This window comes from Saimiri boliviensis, chromosome 19, assembly GCF_048565385.1.
Source record: "Saimiri boliviensis isolate mSaiBol1 chromosome 19, mSaiBol1.pri, whole genome shotgun sequence".
Lineage (NCBI taxonomy): Eukaryota > Metazoa > Chordata > Mammalia > Primates > Cebidae > Saimiri > Saimiri boliviensis.
Window position 1 is genome coordinate 44,168,674 of NC_133467.1, and position 13,865 is coordinate 44,182,538.

The window sequence follows — 13,865 nt, forward strand, 5'->3', positions numbered from 1 at the left end:
TTATAAGGGTTAGCAGTAAGAATGCGTTTAAAACACAGAAGACCCACTTCTTACGAACTCATCTGCTGTGTGTTGGTTCCTTTTAGGAAGTTGCATCTATGTTAAGATTCAGCGAGGTAGAAACACGTTTCTTCTAAAAGCTGCGTTTAGACATTCCAGAGTGGATGGGAGAAGAGGCTATAAAGAGAAATACCTTGATCTAAAACCAAAACGGAGCTATCTAGCAGAATGGTTGTAAATGCGTTTATTCAACTTCCAGAGTTAAACATATCTGGGTTTAGAGCAGTTCAGAAACCCATTCTTTGGAGAATGCAGAAACCGTAATTTCTAGCCTGAGAGACGCGTATAAGAGTTAGCAGTAAGAATACGTTTAAAACACAGAAGACCCGCTTCTTACGAACTCATCTGCTGTGTGTTGGTTCCTTTCAGGAAGTTGCATCTATGTTTAGATTCAGCGAGGTAGAAACACGTTTCTTCTAAAAGCTGCGTTTGGACATTCCAGAGTGTGTGTCAGAAAAGGCTGTAAAGAGAAATACCTTGCTCTAAAACCAAAACGGAGCTATCTAGCAGAATGGTTGTCAATGTGTGTATTCAACTTCCAGAGTTAAACATATGTGTGTTTACAGCAGTTCAGAAATCCTCTCTTTGGAGAATGCAGAAACCGTAATTTCTAGCCCGAGAGACGCATATAAGAGTTAGCAGTAAGAATGCGTTTAAAACACAGAAGACCCGCTTCTTACGAACTCATCTGCTGTGTGTTGGTTCCTTTTAGGAAGTTGCATCTATGTTTAGATTCAGCGAGGAAGAAACACGTTTCTTTTAAAGCTGCGTTTGGACATTCCAGACTGGATGGGAGAACAGGCTGTAAAGAGAAATACCTTGCTCTAAATCCAAAACGGAGCTATCTAGCAGAATGGTTGTCAATATGTGTATTCAACTTCCAGAGTTAAACTGATGTGTGTTTGCAGCAGTTCAGAAACCCTTTCTTTGGAGAATGCAGAAAGAGTCTTTTCCCGCCCTAGAGACGCTTGTAAGAGTTAGCTGTAAGAATGCGTTTAAAACACAGAAAACCCGCTTCTTACGAACTCATCTGCTGTGTGTTGGTTCCTTTTAGGAAGTTGTATCTATGTTTAGATTCAGCGAGGTAGAAACACGTTTCTTCTAAAAGCTGCGTTTGGACATTCCAGAGTGGATGGGAGAACAGGCTGTAAAGAGAAATACCTTGCTCTGCAACCAAAACGGAGCTATCTAGCAGAATGATTGTCAATGTGTGTATTCAACTTCCAGAGTTAAACAGATGTGTGTTTGCAGCAGTTCAGAAACCCTTTCTTTGGAGAATGCAGAAACAATCTTTTCCTGCCCTAGAGACGCTTATAAGAGTTAGCAGTAAGAATGGGTTTAAAACATAGAAGACCCACTTCTTACGAACTCATCTGCTGTGTGTTGGTTCCTTTTAGGAAGTTGTATCTATGTTAAGATTCAGCGAGGTAGAAACACGTTTCTTCTAAAAGCTGCGTTTGGACATTCCAGAGTGGATGGGAGAAAAGTCTGTAAAGAGAAATAACTTGCTCTAAAACCAAAACGGAGCTATCTAACAGAATGGTTGTCAATGTGTATATTCAACTTCCAGAGTTAAACTGATGTGTGTTTGCAGCAGTTCAGAAACCCTTTCTTTGGAAAATGCAGAAACAGTCTTTCCCGCCCTAGAGACGCTTATAAGAGTTAGCAGTAAGAATGCCTTTAAAACACAGAAGACCAGCTTCTTACGAACTCATCTGCTTTGTGTTGGTTCCTTTTAGGAAGTTGCATCTATGTTTAGATTCCGGAGGTAGAAACACGTTTCTTCTAAAAGCTGAGTTTGGACATTCCAGAGTGGATGGGAGAACAGGCTGTAAAGAGAAATACCTTGCTCTACAACCAAAACGGAGCTATCTAGCAGAATGGTTGTCAATGTGTGTATTCAACTTCCAGAGTTAAACTGATGTGTGTTTGCAGCAGTTCAGAAACCCTTTCTTTGGAGAATGCAGAAACAGTCTTTTCCCGCCATAGAGACGCTTATAAGAGTTAGCAGAAAGAATGTGTTTAAAACACAGAAACCCGCTTCTTACGAACTCATCTGCTGTGTGTTGGTTCCTTTTAGGAAGTTGCATCTGTGTTTAGATTCAGCGACAAAGAAACACTTTTCTTCTAAAAGCTGCGTTTGGACATTCCAGAGTGGATGAGAGAACAGGCTGCAAAGAGGAATACCTTGCTCTAAAACCAAAACGGAGCTATCTAGCAGAATGGTTGTCAATGTGTGTATTCAACTTCCAGAGTTAAACTGATGTATGTTTGCAGCAGTTCAGAAACCCTTTCTTTGGAAAATGCAGAAACAGTCATTCACCGCACTGGAGACGCTTATAAGAGTTAGCAGTAAGAATGCGTTTAAAACACAGAAGAACCGCTTCTTACGAACTCATCTGCTGTGTGTTGGTTCCTTTTACGAAGTTGCATCTATGTTTAGATTCAGCGAGGTAGAAACACGTTTCTTCTAAAAGCTGCTTTTGGACATTCCAGAGTAGATGGGAGAACAGGCTGTAAAGAGAAATACCTTGCTCTACAATCAAAACGGAGCTATCTAGCAGAATGGTTGTCGATGTGTGTATTCAACTTCCAGAGTTAAACTGATGTGTGTTTGCAGCAGTTCAGAAACCCTTTCTTTGAGAATACAGAAACTGTCTTTTCCCGCCCTTGAGACGCTTATAAGAGTTAGCAGTAAGAAAGCGTTTAAAACACAGAAGACCCGCTTCTTACGAACTCATCTTCTGTGTGTTGGTTCCTTTTAGGAAGTGGCATCTATGTTTAGATTCAGCGAGGTAGAAACACGTTCTTCTAAAAGCTGCGTTTGGACATTCCAGAGTGGATGGGAGAACAGGCTGTAAAGAGAAATACCTTGCTCTAAATCCAAAACGGAGCTATCTAGCAGAATGGTTGTCAATGTGTGTATTTAACATCCAGAGGTAAACTGATGTGTGTTTGCAGCAGTTCAGAAACCCTTTCTTTGGAGAATGCAGAAACAGTCTTTTCCTGCCCTAGAGACGCTTATAAGAGTTAGCAGTAAGAATGCGTTTAAAACACAGAAGACCCACTTCTTACGAACTCATCTGCTGTGTGTTGGTTCCTTTTAGGAAGTTGCATCTATGTTAAGATTCAGCGAGGTAGAAACACGTTTCTTCTAAAAGCTGCGTTTGGACATTCCAGAGTGGATTGGAGAACAGGCTATAAAGAGAAATACCTTGCTCTACAATCAAAACGGAGCTATCTAGCAGAATGGTTGTTAATGTGTTTATTCAACTTCCAGAGTTAAACTGATGTGTGTTTGCAGCAGTTCAGAAACCCTTTCTTTGGAGAATGCAGAAACTGTCTTTTCCCGCCCTAGAGACGCTTATAAGACTTAGCAGTAAGAAAGCGTTTAAAACACAGAAGACCGCTTCTTACGAACTCATCTGCTGTGTGTTGGTTCCTTTTTGGGAAGTTGCATCTATGTTTAGATTCAGCGAGGTAGATGCACGTTTCTTCTAAAAGCTGCGTTTGGACATTCCAGTGTGGATGGGAGAATAGGCTGTAAAGAGAAATACCTTGCTCTAAAACCAAAACGGAGCTATCTAGCAGAATGGTTGTCAATGTGTGTATTCAACTTCCAGAGTTAAACATATCTGTGTTTACAGCAGTTCAGAAACCCATTCTTTGGAGAATGCAGAAACCGTAATTTCTAGCCCGAGAGACGCGTATAAGTGTTAGCAGTAAGAATACGTTTAAAACACAGAAGACCCGCTTCTTACGAACTCATCTGCTGTGTGTTGGTTCCTTTCAGGAAGTTGCATCTATGTTTAGATTCAGCGAGGTAGAAACACGTTTCTTCTAAAAGCTGCGTTTGGACATTCCAGAGTGTGTGGCCGAAAAGGCTGTAAAGAGAAATACCTTGCTCTAAAACCAAAACGGAGCTATCTAGCAGAATGGTTGTCAATGTGTGTATTCAACTTCCAGAGTTAAACATATGTGTGTTTACAGCAGTTCAGAAATCCTTTCTTTGGAGAATGCAGAAACAGTCATTTCCAGCCCTAGAGACGCATATAAGAGATAGCAGTAAGAATGCATTTGAAAAACAGAAGACCCGCTTCTTACGAACTCATCTGCTGTGTGTTGGTTCCTTTTAGGAAGTTGCATCTATGTTTAGATTCCGGAGGTAGAAACACGTTTCTTCTAAAAGCTGAGTTTGGACATTCCAGAGTGGATGGGAGAACAGGCTGTAAAGAGAAATACCTTGCTCTACAACCAAAACGGAGCTATCTAGCAGAATGGTTGTCAATGTCTGTATTCAACTTCCAGAGTTAAACCGATGTGTGTTTGCAGCAGTTCAGAAACCCTTTCTTTGGAGAATGCAGAAACAGTCTTTTCCCGCCCTAGAGACGCTTATGAGAGTTAGCAGAAAGAATGTGTTTAAAACACAGAAACCCGCTTCTTACGAACTCATCTGCTGTGTGTTGGTCCTTTTAGGAAGTTGCATCTGTGTTTAGATTCAGCGACAAAGAAACACTTTTCTTCTAAAAGCTGCGTTTGGACATTCCAGAGTGGATGAGAGAACAGGCTGTAAAGAGAAATACCTTGCTCTAAAACCAAAACGGAGCTATCTAGCAGAATGGTTGTCAATGTGTGTATTCAACTTCCAGAGTTAAACTGATGTATGTTTGCAGCAGTTCAGAAACCCTTTCTTTGGAGAATGCAGAAACAGTCATTCACCGCACTGGAGACGCTTATAAGATTCAGCAGTAAGAAAGCGTTTAAAACACAGAAGACCCGATTCTTACGAACTCATCTGCTGTGTTTTGGTTCCTTTTAGGAAGTTGCATCTATGTTTAGATTCAGCGAGGAAGAAACACGTTTCTTCTTAAAGCTGTGTTTGGACATTCCAGAGTGGATGGGAGAACAGGCTGTAAAGAGAAATACCTTGCTCTAAAACCAAAACGGAGCTATCTAGCAGAATTGTTGTCAATGTGTGTATTCATCTTCCACAGTTAAACTGATGTGTGTTTGCAGCAGTTCAGAAACCCTTTCTTTGGAGAATGCAGAAACTGTCTTTTCCCTCCCTAGAGACGCTTATAAGACTTAGCAGTAAGAAAGCGTTTAAAACACAGAAGACCGCTTCTTACGAACTCATCTGCTGTGTGTTGGTTCCTTTTTGGTAAGTTGCATCTATGTTTAGATTCAGCGAGGTAGATGCACGTTTCTTCTAAAAGCTGCGTTTGGACATTCCAGTGTGGATGGGAGAATAGGCTGTAAAGAGAAATACCTTGCTCTAAAACCAAAACGGAGCTATCTAGCAGAATGATTGTCAATGTGTATATTCAATTACCAGAGATAAACTGATGTTTTTTTGCAGCAGTTCAGAAACCCTTTCTCTGGAGAATGCAGAAACAGTCATTTCCCGCCCTAGAGACGCTTATAAGAGTTAGTAGTAAGAATGCGTTTAAAACACAGCAGACCCGCTTCTTACGAACTCATCTGCTTTGTGTTGTTTCCTTTTAGGAAGTTGCATCTATGTTTAGATTCAGCGAGGTAGAAACAAGTTTCGTCTAAAAGCTGCGTTTGGACATTCCAGAGTGGATGGGAGAACAGGCTGTAAAGAGAAATACCTTGCTCTAATAACAAAACGGAGCTATCAAGCAGAATGGTTGTCCATGTGTGTATTCAACTTCCAGAGTTAAACTGATGTGTGTTTGCAGCAGTTCAGAAACCCTTTCTTTGGAGAATGCAGAAACAGTCATTTCCAGCCCAAGAGACGCATATAAGAGTTAGCAGTAAGAATGCGTTTAAAACACAGAAGACCCGCTTATTACGAACTCATCTGTTGTGTGTTGGTTGCTTTTAGGAAGTTGCATCTATGTTTAGATTCAGCGAGGTAGAAACACGTTTCTTCTAAAAGCTGCGTTTGGACATTCCAGGGTGGATGGGAGAACAGGCTGTAAAGAGAAATAACTTGCTCTAACACCAAACGGAGCTATATAGCAGAATGGTTTTCAATGTGATGTGTGTATTCAACATCCAGAGTTAAACTGATGTGTGTTTGCAGCAGTTCAGAAACCCTTTCTTTGGAGAATGCACAAACAGTCTTTTCCAGCCCTAGAGAGGCATATAAGTGTTAGCAGTAAGAATGCGTTTAAAACACAGTAGACCCGCTTCTTACGAACTCATCAGCTGTGTGTTGGTTCCTTTTCGGAAGTTGCATCTATGTTTAGATTCAGCGAGGTAGATGCACGTTTCTTCTAAAAGCTGCGTTTGGACGTTCCAGAGTGGATGAGAGAACAGGTTGTAAAGAGAAATAACTTGCTCTAAAACCAAAACGGAGCTATCTAGCAGAATGGTTGTCAATGTGTGTATTCAACTTCCAGAGTTAAACTGATGTGTGTTTGCAGCAGTTCAGAAACCCTTTCTTTGGAGAATGCAGAAAAAGTCTTTTCCCGCCCTAGAGATGCTTATAAGAGTTAGCAGTAAGACTGCGTTTAAAACACAGAAGACCGGCTTCTTACGAACTCATCTGCTGTGTGTTGGTTCCTTTTATTAAGCTGCATCTATGTTTAGATTCAGCCAGGAAGAAACACGTTTCTTCTAAAAGCTGCGTTTGGACATTCCAGAGTGGATTGGAGAACAGGCTGTAAAGAGAAATACCTTGCTCTAAAACCAAAAAGGAACTATCAAGCAGAATGGTTGTCAAAGTGTGTATTCAACTTCCAGAGTTAAACTGATGTGTGTTTGCAGCAGTTCAGAAACCCTTTCTTTGGAGAATGCAGAAACAGTCTTTTCCCTCCCTAGAGACGCTTATAAGAGTTAGCAGTAAGAATGCGTTTAAAACACAGAAGACCGGCTTCTTACGAACTCATCTGCTGTGTGTTGCTTCCTTTTATTAAACTGCATCTATGTTTAGATTCAGCCAGGAAGAAACACGTTTCTTCTAAAAGCTGCGTTTGGACATTCCAGAGTGGATGGGAGAACAGGCTGTAAAGAGAAATACCTTGTTCTAAAACCAAAACGGAGCTATCTAGCAGAATGGTTGTCAATGTGTGTATTCAACTTCCAGAGTTAAACTGATGTGTGTTTGCAGCAGTTCAGAAACCCTTTCTTTGGAGAATGCAGAAACAGTCTTTTCCCGCCCTAGAGACGCTTATAAGAGTTAGCAGTAAGAATGCGTTTAAAACACAGAAACCCGCTTCTTACGAACTCATCTGCTGTGTGTTGGTTCCTTTTAGGAAGTTGCATCTGTGTTTAGATTCAGCGACAAGGAAACATTTTTCTTCTAAAAGCTGCGTTTGCACATTCCAGAGTGGATGGGAGAACAGGCTGTAAAGAGAAATACCTTGCTCTAAAACCAAAACGGAGCTATCTAGCAGAATGGTTGTCAATGTGTGTATTCAACTTCCAGAGTTAAACTGATGTGTGTTTTCAGCAGTTTAGAAACCCTTTCTTTGGAGAATGTAGAAACAGTCATTTCCCGCCCTGGAGACGCTTATAAGAGTTAGCAGTAAGAATGAGTTTAAAACACAGAAGACCTGCTTCTTACGAACTCATCTGCTGTGTGTTGGTTCCTTTTACGAAGTTGCATCTATGTTTAGATTCAGCGAGGTAGAAACACGTTTCTTCTAAAAGCTGCGTTTGGACATTCCAGAGTAGATGGGAGAAAAGGCTGTAAAGGGAAATATTTTGCTCTACAATCAAAACGGAGCTATCTAGCAGAATGGTTGTCGATATGTGTATTCAACTTCCAGAGTTAAACTGATGTGTGTTTGCAGCAGTTCAGAAACCCTTTCTTTGAGAATACAGAAACTGTCTTTTCCCGCCTTAGAGACGCTTATAATAGTTAGCAGTAAGAAAGCGTTTAAAACACAGAAGACCCGCTTCTTACGAACTCATCTTCTGTGTGTTGGTTCCTTTTAGGAAGTTGCATCTATGTTTAGATTCAGCGAGGTAGGAACACGTTCTTCTTAAAGCTGCGTTTGGACATTCCAGAGTGGATGGGAGAACAGGCTGTAAAGAGAAATACCTTGCCTCTAAAACCAAAACGGAGCTATCTAGCAGAATGGTTTTCAATGTGTTTGTTCAACTTCCAGAGTTAAACTGATATGTGTTTGCAGCAGTTCAGAAACCCTTTCTTTGGAGAATGCAGAAACAGTCATTTCCCGCCCTAGAGACACTTATAAGAGTTAGCAGTAAGAATACGTTTTAAACACAGAAGACCCGCTTCTTACGAACTCATCTGCTGTGTCTTGGTTCCTTTTAGGAAGTTGCATCTATGTTAAGATTCAGCGAGGTAGAAACACGTTTCTTCTAAAAGCTGCGTTTGGACATTGCAGAGTGGATGGGAGAACAGGCTATAAAGAGAAATACCTTGCTCTAAAACCAAAACGGAGCTATCTAGCAGAATCGTTGTCAATGTGTTTATTCAACTTCCAGAGTTAAACTGATGTGTGTTTGCAGCAGTTCAGAAACCCTTTCTTTGGAGAATGCAGAAACTGTCTTTTCCCTCCCTAGAGACGCTTATAAGACTTAGCAGTAAGAATACGTTTTAAACACAGAAGACCCGCTTCTTACGAACTCATCTGCTGTGTGTTGGTTCCTTTTTGGGAAGTTGCATCTATGTTTAGATTCAGCGAGGTAGATGCACGTTTCTTCTAAAAGCTGCGTTTGGACATTCCAGGGTGGATGGGAGAAAAGGCTGTAAAGAGAAATACCTTGCTCTAAAACCAAAACGGAGCTATGTAGCAGAATGATTGTCAATGTGTATATTCAACTTCCAGAGTTAAACTGATGTTTGTTTACAGCAGTTCAGAAACCCTTTCTCTGGAGAATGCAGAAACAGTCATTTCCCGCCCTAGAGACGCGTATAAGAGTTAGCAGTAAGAATGCGTTTAAAACACAGCAGACCCGCTTCTTACGAACTCATCTGCTGTGTGTTGGTTCCTTTCAGAAAGTTGCATCTATGTTTAGATTCAGCGAGTTAGAAACACGTTTCTTCTAAAAGCTGCGTTTGGACATTCCAGAGTGGATGGGAGAACAGGCTGCAAAGAGAAATACCCTGCTCTACAACCTAAACGGAGCTATCTAGAGGAATGGTTGTCAATGTGTGTATTCAACTTCCAGAGTTAAACTGATGTGTGTTTGCAGCAGTTCAGAAACCCTTTCTTTGGAGAATGCAGAAACAGTCTTTTCCCGCCCTAGAGACGCTTATAAGAGTTAGCAGTAAGAATGCGTTTAAAACACAGAAACCCGCGTCTTACGAACTCATCTCCTGTGTGTTGGTTCCTTTTAGGAAGTTGCATCTATGTTTAGATTCAGTGACAAAGAAACACGTTTATTCTAAAAGCTGCGTTTGGACATTCCAGAGTGGATGGGAGAACAGTCTGTAAAGAGAAATACCTTGCTCTAAAACCAAAACGGAGCTATCTAGCAGAATGGTTGTCAATGTGTGTATTCAACTTCCAGAGTTAAACTGATGTGTGTTTGCAGCAGTTCAGAAACCCTTTCTTTGGAAAATGCAGAAACAGTCTTTCCCGCCCTAGAGGCGCTTATAAGAGTTAGCAGTAAGAATGCCTTTAAAACACAGAAGACCCGCTTCTTACGAACTCATCTGCTGTGTGTTGGTTCCTTTTAGGAAGTTGCATCTATGTTTAGATTCAGGAGGTAGAAACACGTTTCTTCTAAAAGCTGAGTTTGGACATTCCAGAGTGGATGGGAGAACAGGCTGTAAAGAGAAATACCTTGCTCTACAACCAAAACGGAGCTATCTAGCAGAATGGTTGTCAATGTGTGTAATCAACTTCCAGAGTTAAACTGAAGTGTGTTTGCAGCAGTTCAGAAACCCTTTCTTTGGAGAATGCAGAAACAGTCTTTTCCCGCCCTAGAGACGCTTATAAGAGTTAGCAGTAAGAATGCGTTTAAAACACAGAAACCCGCTTCTTACGAACTCATCTATTGTGTGTTGGTTCCTTTTAGGAAGTTGCATCTGTGTTTAGATTCAGCGACAAAGAAACACTTTTCTTCTAAAAGCTGCGTTTGGACATTCCAGAGTGGATGGGAGAACAGGCTGTAAAGAGAAATACCTTGCTCTAAAACCAAAACGGAGCTATCTAGCAGAATGGTTGTCAATGTGTGTATTCAACTTCCAGAGTTAAACTGATGTGTGTTTGCAGCAGTTCAGAAACCCTTTCTTTGGAGAATGCAGAAACAGTCATTTCCCGCCCTGGAGACGCTTATAAGAGTTAGCAGTAAGAATCCGTTTAAAACACAGAAGACCTGCTTCTTACGAACTCATCTGCTGTGTGTTGGTTCCTTTTACGAAGTTGCATCTATGTTTAGATTCAGCGAGGTAGAAACACGTTTCTTCTAAAAGCTGCGTTTGGACATTCCAGAGTAGATGGGAGAACAGGCTGTAAAGAGAAATACCTTGCTCTACAATCAAAACGGAGCTATCCAACAGAATGGTTGTCGATGTGTGTATTCAACTTCCAGAGTTAAACTGATGTGTGTTTGCAGCAGTTCAGAAACCCTTTCTTTGGAGAATGCAGAAACAGTCTTTTCCCGCCCTAGAGAGGCTTATAAAATTTTAGGGTAATAATGCGTTTAAAACACAGAAGACCCGCTTCTTACGAACTCATCTGCTGTGTATTGGTTCTCTGTAGGAAGTTGCATCTATGTTTTGATTCAGCAAGGTAAAAACACGTTTCTTCTAAAAGCTGAGTTTGGACATTTCAGAGTGGATGGGAGAAGGCTGTAAAGAGAAATACCTTGCTCTTAAACCAAAACGGAGCTATCTAGCAGAATGGTTGTCAATGTGTGTATTCAACTTCCAGAGTTTTACTGATGTGTGCTTGCAGCAGTTCAGAATCCCTTTCTTTGGTGAATGCAGAAACAGTCTTTTCCCGCCCTAGAGACGCTTATAAGAGTTAGCAGTAAGAATGCGTTTAAAACACAGAAGAACCGCTTCTTACGAACTCATTTGCTTTGGGTTGGTTCCTTTTAGGTAGTTGCATCTATGCTTAGATTCAGCGAGGTACAAACACGTTTCTTCTAATAGCTAAGTTTGGACATTCCAGGGTGGATGGGAGAACAGGCTGTAAAGAGAAATACCTTGCTCTAAAACCAAAACGGAGCTATCTAGCAGAATGGTTGTCAATGTGTGTATTCAACTTCCAGAGTTAAACTGATGTGTGTTTGCAGCAGTTTAGAAACCCTTTCTTTGGAGAATGTAGAAACAGTCATTTCCCGCCCCGGAGACGCTTATAAGAGTTAGCAGTAAGAATGAGTTTAAAACACAGAAGACCCGCTTCTTACGAACTCATCTGCTGTGTGTTGGTTCCTTTTACGAAGTTGCATCTATGTTTAGATTCAGCGAGGTAGAAACACGTTTCTTCTAAAAGCTGCGTTTGGACATTCCAGAGTAGATGGGAGAAAAGGCTGTAAAGGGAAATACCTTGCTCTACAATCAAAACGGAGCTATCTAGCAGAATGGTTGTCGATATGTGTATTCAACTTCCAGAGTTAAACTGATGTGTGTTTGCAGCAGTTCAGAAACCCTTTCTTTGAGAATACAGAAACTGTCTTTTCCCGCCCTAGAGACGCTTATAATAGTTAGCAGTAAGAAAGCGTTTAAAACACAGAAGACCTGCTGCTTACGAACTCATCTTCTGAGTGTTGGTTCCTTTTAGGAAGTTGCATCTATGTTTAGATTCAGCGAGGTAGAAACACGTTCTTCTAAAAGCTGCGTTTGGACATTCCAGAGTGGATGGGAGAACAGGCTGTAAAGAGAAATACCTTGCCTCTAAAACCAAAACGGAGCTATCTAGCAGAATGGTTTTCAATGTGTTTATTCAACTTCCAGAGTTAAACTGATATGTGTTTGCAGCAGTTCAGAAACCCTGTCTTTGGAGAATGCAGAAACAGTCATTTCCCGCCCTAGAGACGCTTATAAGAGTTAGCAGTAAGAATACGTTTAAAACACAGAAGACCCGCTTCTTACGAACTCATCTGCTGTGTCTTGGTTCCTTTTAGGAAGTTGCATCTATGTTAAGATTCAGCGAGGTAGAAACACGTTTCTTCTAAAAGCTGCGTTTGGACATTCCAGAGTGGATGGGAGAACAGGCTATAAAGAGAAATACCTTGCTCTAAAACCAAAACGGAGCTATCTAGCAGAATCGTTGTCAATGTGTTTATTCAACTTCCAGAGTTAAACTGATGTGTGTTTGCAGCAGTTCAGAAACCCTTTCTTTGGAGAATGCAGAAACTGCCTTTTCCCGCCCTAGAGACGCTTATAAGACTTACCAGTAAGAAAGCGTTTAAAACACAGAAGACCGCTTCTTACGAACTCATCTGCTGTGTGTTGGTTCGTTTTTGGGAAGTTGCATCTATGTTTAGATTCAGCGAGGTAGATGCACGTTTCTTCTAAAAGCTGCGTTTGGACATTCCAGTGTGGATGGGAGAAAAGGCTGTAAAGAGAAATACCTTGCTCTAAAACCAAAACGGAGCTATCTAGCAGAATGATTGTCAATGTGTATATTCAACTTCCAGAGTTAAACTGATGTTTGTTTGCAGCAGTTCAGAAACCCTTTCTCTGGAGAATGCAGAAACAGTCATTTCCCGCCCTAGAAACGCTTATAAGAGTTAGCAGTAAGAATGCGTTTAAAACACAGCAGACCCGCTTCTTACGAACTCATCTGCTGTGTGTTGGTTCCTTTCAGAAAGTTGCATCTATGTTTAGATTCAGCGAGGTAGAAACACGTTTCTTCTAAAAGCTGCGTTTGGACATTCCAGAGTGGATGGGAGAACAGGCTTTAAAGGGAAATACCTTGCTCAACAAACAAAACGGAGCTATCTAGCAGAATGGTTGTCCATGTGTGTATTCAACTTCCAGAGTTAAACTGATGTGTGTTTGCAGCAGTTCAGAAACCCTTTCTTTGGAGAATGCAGAAGCAGTCTTTTCCCGTCCTAGACACGCTTATAGGAGTTAGCAGTAAGAATGTGTTTAAGACACAGAAGACCCGCTTCTTACGAACTCATCTGCTGTGCGTTGGTTCCTTTTAGAAAGCTGCATCTATGTTTAGATTCAGCGAGGTAGAAACACGTTTCTTCTAAAAGCTGCGTTTGGACATTCCAGAGTGTGTGGGAGAAAAGGCTGTAAAGAGAAATACCTTGCTCTAAAACCAAAACGGAGCTATCTAGCAGAATGGTTGTCAATGTGTGTATTCAACTTCCAGAGTTAAACATATGTATGTTTACAGCAGTTCAGAAATCCTTTCTTTGGAGAATGCAGAAACCGTAATTTCTAGCCCGAGAGACGCATATAAGAGTTAGCTGTAAGAATGCGTTTAAAACACAGAAGAACCGCTTCTTACGAACTCATCTGCTGTGTGTTGGTTCCTTTTAGGAAGTTGCATCTATGTTTAGATTCAGCGAGGAAGAAACACGTTTCTTTTAAAGCTGCGTTTGGACATTCCAGACTGGATGGGAGAACAGGCTGTAAAGAGAAATACCTTGCTCTAAAACCAAAACGGAGCTATCTAGCAGAATGGTTGTCAATGTGTGTATTCAACATCCAGAGTTAAACTGATGTGTGATTGCAGCAGTTCAGAAACCCTTTCTTTGGAGAATGCAGAAACAGTCATTTCCAGCCCTAGAGACACATATAAGAGATAGCAGTAAGAATGCATTTAAAACACAGAAGACCCGCTTCTTACGAACTCATCTGCTGTGTGTTGGTTCCTTTTAGGAAGTTGTATCTATGTTTAGATTCAGCGAGGTAGAAACACGTTTCTTCTAAAAGCTGCGTTTGGACATTCCAG